The sequence below is a fragment of the Oncorhynchus nerka genome, linkage group LG8 (assembly GCF_034236695.1).
Source record: "Oncorhynchus nerka isolate Pitt River linkage group LG8, Oner_Uvic_2.0, whole genome shotgun sequence".
In the NCBI taxonomy this organism is placed as follows: domain Eukaryota; kingdom Metazoa; phylum Chordata; class Actinopteri; order Salmoniformes; family Salmonidae; genus Oncorhynchus; species Oncorhynchus nerka.
In genome coordinates, this window is record NC_088403.1 from 29,187,131 (window position 1) to 29,197,128 (window position 9,998).

Here is a 9,998-nt window from a genome sequence, read left to right on the forward strand (position 1 = left end):
ATGAGGAGAAAGATGACTTAACACACAATGGGAAACCTGCAGACACACACTATGAGGAGAAAGATGACACAACACACAATGAGGAGAAAGATGACTTAACACACAATGGGAAACCTGCAGACACACACTATGAGGAGAAAGATGACACAACACACAATGAGGAGAAAGATGACTTAACACACAATGGGAAACCTGCAGACACACACTATGAGGAGAAAGATGGCATAACACACTATTAGGAGAAAGATGACATAACACACTATGAGGAGAAAGATGACATAACACAGAATGGGAAACCTGCAGACACACACTATGAGGAGAAAGATGACTTAACACACAATGGGAAACCTGCAGACACACACTATGAGGAGAAAGATGACACAACACACAATGAGGAGAAAGATGACTTAACACACAATGGGAAACCTGCAGACACACACTATGAGGAGAAAGATGACAGAACACACAATGAGGAGAAAGATGACTTAACACACAATGGGAAACCTGCAGACACACACTATGAGGAGAAAGATGACACAACACATAATGAGGAGAAAGATGACACAACACACAATGAGGAGAAAGATGACTTAACACACTATTAGGAGAAAGATGACATAACACACTATGAGGAGAAAGATGACATAACACACTATGGGAAACCTACAGACACACACTGTGAGGAGAAAGATGACATAACCCACTATGGGAAACCTACAGACACACTATGAGGAGAAAGATGGCATAACACACTATGAGGAGAAATATGACATAACACACTATGAGAAGAAATATGACATAACACACTATGGGAAACCTACAGACACACACTATGAGGAGAAAGATGACACACACACTATGAGGAGAAAGATGACACAACACACAATGAGGAGAAAGATGACTTAACACACAATGGGAAACCTGCAGACACACACTATGAGGAGAAAGATGGCATAACACACTATGAGGAGAAAGATGGCATAACACACTATGAGGAGAAAGATGGCATAACACACTATGGGAAACCTACAGACACACACTGTGAGGAGAAATATGACTTAACACACTATGAGGAGAAAGATGGCATAACACACTATGGGAAACCTACAGACACACACTATGAAGAGAACGATGACTTATCACACAATGGGAAACTTGCAGACACACACTATGAGGAGAAAGATGACACAACACACAATGAGGAGAAAGATGACTTAAGACACAATGGGAAACCTGCAGCAGACACACACTATGAGGAGAAAGATGGCATAACACACTATTAGGAGAAAGATGACATAACACACTATGAGGAGAAAGATGACATAACACACTATGGGAAACCTACAGACACACACTGTGAGGAGAAAGATGACATAACCCACTATGGGAAACCTACAGACACACTATGAGGAGAAAGATGGCATAACACACTATGAGGAGAAATATGACATAACACACAATGGGAAACCTGCAGACACACACTATGAGGAGAAAGATGACACAACACACAATGAGGAGAAAGATGACTTAACACACAATGGGAAACCTGCAGACACACACTATGAGGAGAAAGATGGCATAACACACTATTAGGAGAAAGATGACATAACACACTATGAGGAGAAAGATGACATAACACACTATGGGAAACCTACAGACACACACTATGAGGAGAAAGATGACACAACACACAATGAGGAGAAAGATGACTTAACACAGAATGGGAAACCTGCAGACACACACTATGAGGAGAAAGATGACTTAACACACAATGGGAAACCTGCAGACACACACTATGAGGAGAAAGATGACACAACACACAATGAGGAGAAAGATGACTTAACACACAATGGGAAACCTGCAGACACACACTATGAGGAGAAAGATGACAGAACACACAATGAGGAGAAAGATGACTTAACACACAATGGGAAACCTGCAGACACACACTATGAGGAGAAAGATGACACAACACACAATGAGGAGAAAGATGACTTAACACACAATGGGAAACCTGCAGACACACACTATGAGGAGAAAGATGGCATAACACACTATTAGGAGAAAGATGACATAACACACTATGAGGAGAAAGATGACATAACACACTATGGGAAACCTACAGACACACACTGTGAGGAGAAAGATGACATAACCCACTATGGGAAACCTACAGACACACTATGAGGAGAAAGATGGCATAACACACTATGAGGAGAAATATGACATAACACACTATGAGAAGAAATATGACATAACACACTATGGGAAACCTACAGACACACACTATGAGGAGAAAGATGACACAACACACAATGAGGAGAAAGATGACTTAACACACAATGGGAAACCTGCAGACACACACTATGAGGAGAAAGATGACACAACACACAATGAGGAGAAAGATGACTTAACACACAATGGGAAACCTGCAGACACACACTATGAGGAGAAAGATGACACAACACACAATGAGGAGAAAGATGACTTAACACACAATGGGAAACCTGCAGACACACACTATGAGGAGAAAGATGGCATAACACACTATGGGAAACCTACAGACACACACTATGAGGAGAAAGATGACTTAACACACAATGGGAAACCTACAGACTCACACTATGAAGAGAACGATGACTTAACACACAATGGGAAACCTGCAGACACACACTATGAGGAGAAAGATGACACAACACACAATGAGGAGAAAGATGACTTAACACACAATGGGAAACCTGCAGACACACACTATGAAGAGAAAGATGGCATAACACACTATGAGCAGAAAGATGGCATAACACACTATGGGAAACCTACAGACACACACTATGAAGAGAACGATGACTTATCACACAATGGGAAACTTGCAGACACACACTATGAGGAGAAAGATGACACAACACACAATGAGGAGAAAGATGACTTAAGACACAATGGGAAACCTGCAGACACACACTATGAGGAGAAAGATGGCATAACACACTATTAGGAGAAAGATGACATAACACACTATGAGGAGAAAGATGACATAACACACTATGGGAAACCTACAGACACACACTGTGAGGAGAAAGATGACATAACCCACTATGGGAAACCTACAGACACACTATGAGGAGAAAGATGGCATAACACACTATGAGGAGAAATATGACATAACACACTATGAGAAGAAATATGACATAACACACTATGGGAAACCTACAGACACACACTATGAGGAGAAAGATGACACAACACACAATGAGGAGAAAGATGACTTAACACAGAATGGGAAACCTGCAGACACACACTATGAGGAGAAAGATGACTTAACACACAATGGGAAACCTGCAGACACACACTATGAGGAGAAAGATGACACAACACACAATGAGGAGAAAGATGACTTAACACACAATGGGAAACCTGCAGACACACACTATGAGGAGAAAGATGACACAACACACAATGAGGAGAAAGATGACTTAACACACAATGGGAAACCTGCAGACACACACTATGAGGAGAAAGATGACACAACACACAATGAGGAGAAAGATGACTTAACACACAATGGGAAACCTGCAGACACACACTATGAGGAGAAAGATGGCATAACACACTATTAGGAGAAAGATGACATAACACACTATGAGGAGAAAGATGACATAACACACTATGGGAAACCTACAGACACACACTGTGAGGAGAAAGATGGCATGACACACTATGGGAAACCTACAGACACACACTATGAGGAGAAAGATCACTTAACACACAATGGGAAACCTACAGACACACACTATGAGGAGAAAGATTACACAACACACTATGAGGAGAAAGATGACATAAAACACTATGAGGAGAAAGATGACAACACACTATGGGAAACCTACAGACACACACTATGAGGAGAAAGATGGCATGACACACTATGGGAAACCTACAGACACACACTATGAGGAGAAAGATGACACAACACACAATGAGGAGAAAGATGACTTAACACACAATGGGAAACCTGCAGACACACACTATGAGGAGAAAGATGACACAACACACAATGAGGAGAAAGATGACTTAACACACAATGGGAAACCTGCAGACACACACTATGAGGAGAAAGATGGCATGACACACAATGGGAAACCTACAGACACACACTATGAGGAGAAAGATGACATAACACACTATGAGGAGAAAGATGGCATAACACACTATGGGAAACCTACAGACACACACTATGAGGAAAAAGATGACTTAACACACAATGGGAACCCTGCAGACACACACTATGAGGAGAAAGATGGCAAAACACACTATTAGGAGAAAGATGACATAACACACTATGGGAAACCTACAGACACACATTGTGAGGAGAAAGATGACATAACCCACTATGGGAAACCTACAGACACAATATGAGGAGAAAGATGACATAACACACTATGAGGAGAAATATGACATAACACACTATGAGGAGAAAAATGGCATAACACACTATGAGGAGAAAGATGGCATAACACACTATTGGAAACCTACAGACACACTATGAGGAGAAAGATGGCACAACACACAATGAGGAGAAAGATGACTTAACACACAATGGGAAACCTGCAGACACACACTATGAGGAGAAAGATGACACAACACACAATGAGGAGAAAGATGACTTAACACACAATGGGAAACCTGCAGACACACACTATGAAGAGAAAGATGGCATCACACACTATGAGGAGAAAGATGGCATCACACACTATGAGGAGAAAGATGGCATAACACACTATGGGAAACCTACAGACACACACTATGAGGAGAAAGATGGCATGACACACTATGGGAAACCTACAGACACACACTATGAGGAGAAAGATGACATAACACACAATGAGGAGAAAGATGACTTAAGACACAATGGGAAACGTACAGACACACACTATGAGGAGAAAGATGGCATAACACACTATTAGGAGAAAGATGACATAACACACTATGGGAAACCTACAGACACACACTGTGAGGAGAAAGATGACATAACCCACTATGGGAAACCTACAGACACACTATGAGGAGAAATATGACATAACACACTATTGGAAACCTACAGACACACACTATGAGGAGAAAGATGGCACAACACACAATGAGGAGAAAGATGACTTAACACACAATGGGAAACCTTCAGACACACACTATGAGGAGAAAGATGACACAACACACAATGAGGAGAAAGATGACTTAACACACAATGGGAAACCTGCAGACACACACTATGAGGAGAAAGATGGCATAACACACTATGAGGAGAAAGATGGCATAACACACTATGAGGAGAAAGATGACATAACACACTATGAGGAGAAATATGACATAACACACTATGGGAAACCTACAGACACACACTGTGATGAGAAAGATGACTTAACACACAATGGGAAACCTACAGACACACACTATGAGGAGAAATATGACATAACACAATATGAGGAGAAAGATGGCATAACACACTATGGGAAACCGACAGACACACACTATGAGGAGAAAGATGACTTAAGACACAATGGGAAACCTGCAGACACACACTATGAGGAGAAAGATGACACAACACACAATGAGGAGAAAGATGACTTAACACACAATGGGAAACCTGCAGACACACACTATGAGGAGAAAGATGACACAACACACAATGAGGAGAAAGATGACTTAACACACTATGGGAAACCTACAGACACACACTGTGAGGAGAAAGATGACATAACCCACTATGGGAAACCTACAGACACACTATGAGGAGAAAGATGGCATAACACACTATGAGGAGAAAGATGGCATAACAAACTATGAGGAGAAATATGACATAACACACTATGAGGAGAACGATGACTTATCACACAATGGGAAACTTGCAGACACACACTATGAGGAGAAAGATGACACAACACACAATGAGGAGAAAGATGACTTAAGACACAATGGGAAACCTGCAGACACACACTATGAGGAGAAAGATGGCATAACACACTATTAGGAGAAAGATGACATAACACACTATGAGGAGAAAGATGACATAACACACTATGGGAAACCTACAGACACACACTGTGAGGAGAAAGATGACATAACCCACTATGGGAAACCTACAGACACACTATGAGGAGAAAGATGACATAACACACTATGAGGACAAATATGACATAACACACTATGAGAAGAAATATGACATAACACACTATGGGAAACCTACAGACACACGCTATGAGGAGAAAGATGACACAACACACAATGAGGAGAAAGATGACTTAACACAGAATGGGAAACCTGCAGACACACACTATGAGGAGAAAGATGACTTAACACACAATGGGAAACCTGCAGACACACACTATGAGGAGAAAGATGACACAACACACAATGAGGAGAAAGATGACTTAACACACAATGGGAAACCTGCAGACACACACTATGAGGAGAAAGATGACACAACACACAATGAGGAGAAAGATGACTTAACACACAATGGGAAAACTGCAGACACACACTATGAGGAGAAAGATGACACAACACACAATGAGGAGAAAGATGACTTAACACACAATGGGAAACCTGCAGACACACACTATGAGGAGAAAGATGACACAACACACAATGAGGAGAAAGATGACTTAACACACTATGGGAAACCTACAGACACACACTGTGAGGAGAAAGATGACATAACCCACTATGGGAAACCTACAGACACACTATGAGGAGAAAGATGGCATAACACACTATGAGGAGAAAGATGGCATAACAAACTATGAGGAGAAATATGACATAACACACTATGAGGAGAAAGATGACATAACACACTATGGGAAACCTACAGACACACTATGAGGAGAAATATGACATAACACACTATGAGGAGAAATATGACATAACACACAATGAGGAGAAAGATGACTTAACATACAATGGGAAACCTACAGACACACACTATGAGGAGAAAGATGACTTAACACACAATGGGAACCCTACAGACACACACTATGAGGAGAAAGATGGCATGACACACTATGGGAAACCTACAGACACACACTATGAGGAGAAAGATCACTTAACACACAATGGGAAACCTACAGACACACACTATGAGGAGAAAGATGACATAACACACTATGAGGAGAAAGATGGCATAACACACTATGGGAAACCTACAGACACACACTATGAGGAAAAAGATGACTTAACACACAATGGGAACCCTGCAGACACACACTATGAGGAGAAAGATGGCAAAACACACTATTAGGAGAAAGATGACATAACACACTATGGGAAACCTACAGACACACATTGTGAGGAGAAAGATGACATAACCCACTATGGGAAACCTACAGACACAATATGAGGAGAAAGATGACATAACACACTATGAGGAGAAATATGACATAACACACTATGAGGAGAAAAATGGCATAACACACTATGAGGAGAAAGATGGCATAACACACTATTGGAAACCTACAGACACACTATGAGGAGAAAGATGGCACAACACACAATGAGGAGAAAGATGACTTAACACACAATGGGAAACCTGCAGACACACACTATGAGGAGAAAGATGACACAACACACAATGAGGAGAAAGATGACTTAACACACAATGGGAAACCTGCAGACACACACTATGAAGAGAAAGATGGCATCACACACTATGAGGAGAAAGATGGCATAACACACTATGAGGAGAAAGATGACATAACACACTATGAGGAGAAAGATGACATAACACACTATGGGAAACCTACAGACACACACTATGAGGAGAAAGATGGCATGACACACTATGGGAAACCTACAGACACACACTATGAGGAGAAAGATGACATAACACACAATGAGGAGAAAGATGACTTAAGACACAATGGGAAACGTACAGACACACACTATGAGGAGAAAGATGACATAACACACTATGAGGAGAAAGATGGCATCACACACTATGAGGAGAAAGATGGCATAACACACTATGAGGAGAAAGATGACATAACACACTATGAGGAGAAAGATGACATAACACACTATGGGAAACCTACAGACACACACTATGAGGAGAAAGATGGCATGACACACTATGGGAAACCTACAGACACACACTATGAGGAGAAAGATGACATAACACACAATGAGGAGAAAGATGACTTAAGACACAATGGGAAACGTACAGACACACACTATGAGGAGAAAGATGACATAACACACTATGAGGAGAAATATGACATAACACACTATGGGAAACCTACAGACACACACTGTGATGAGAAAGATGACTTAACACACAATGGGAAACCTACAGACACACACTATGAGGAGAAATATGACATAACACAATATGAGGAGAAAGATGGCATAACACACTATGGGAAACCGACAGACACACACTATGAGGAGAAAGATGACTTAAGACACAATGGGAAACCTGCAGACACACACTATGAGGAGAAAGATGGCATAACACACTATTAGGAGAAAGATGACATAACACACTATGAGGAGAAAGATGACATAACACACTATGGGAAACCTACAGACACACACTGTGAGGAGAAAGATGACATAACCCACTATGGGAAACCTACAGACACACTATGAGGAGAAAGATGACATAACACACTATGAGGAGAAATATGACATAACACACTATGAGGAGAAAGATGACTTAACACACAATGGGAAACCTGCAGACACACACTATGAGGAGAAAGATTACACAACACACAATGAGGAGAAAGATGACTTAACACACAATGGGAAACCTGCAGACACACACTATGAGGAGAAAGATTACACAACACACAATGAGGAGAAAGATGACTTAACACACAATGGGAAACCTGCAGACACACACTATGAGGAGAAAGATGGCATAACACACTATGAGGAGAAAGATGGCATAACACACTATGAGGAGAAAGATGACATAACACACAATGAGGAGAAAGATGACATAACACACAATGAGGAGAAAGATGACATAACACACTATGAGGAGAAAACTTACTTAAAACACTATGATGAGACAGCCTACAGGGAGGAGGTCAGTGACCTGGCAGTGTGGTGCCAGGACAACAGCCTCACCATCAACATCAGCAAGACCAAGGAGCTGATTGTGGACTGCAGGAAACGGGGGGCTGTAGTGGAGCGGCTCGAGAGCTTTAATTTCCTCTGTGTCCAGATCACTAAGGACTTCTGTACAGCACTTTGAGATATCAGCGGATGTACGAAGGGCTATATAAATACATTTGATTTGATTTGATTTGATTTGACTTAAAATGGTCCACTCAGACGCAAACAGTCGTTAAAAAGACTTGGCGTGGGTCCTCAAATCCTCAAAAAGTTCTACAGCTGCACCACTGAGAGCATCTTGACTGGCTGCATCACTGCTTGGTTTGGCAACAGCACCGCCCTCGATCGCATGGCGCTGCAGAGAGTGGTGCGGACAACCCAGTACATCACTGGGGCTGAGCTCACTGCCATCCAGGACCTATATATCAGGCGGTGTGAAAGGAAGTTCCTGAAAATCGTCTAAAGACTCCAGCAACCCAAGTCATAGACAGACTGTTCTCTCTGCTTCCACACAGCAAGCGGTACCGGTGCAAGTCTGACACCAACAGGCTCCTGAATAGCTTCTATCCCCAAGCTATAAGACTGATAAATAGCTAACAGAATGGCTACACGGACTATCTGAGTTGACACTTGCATTTTATTTTTTTTAATTGTCACTGTCTCTATGCACACAGAGGACTCTACACACTCACGCACACTGACACTCCAACACACACATAACATGCACACAAATGTATACGGACTCTACACACAGGCACACACTCACATACAGTGGAATCATAATTTACACTGCTGCTACTCTGTTTATCATATCTCCTGATGCCTAGTCTCCTTACCCCTATACATATCTACCTCTATCGATTCAGCATCCCTGCACATTGTAAATATGGTAT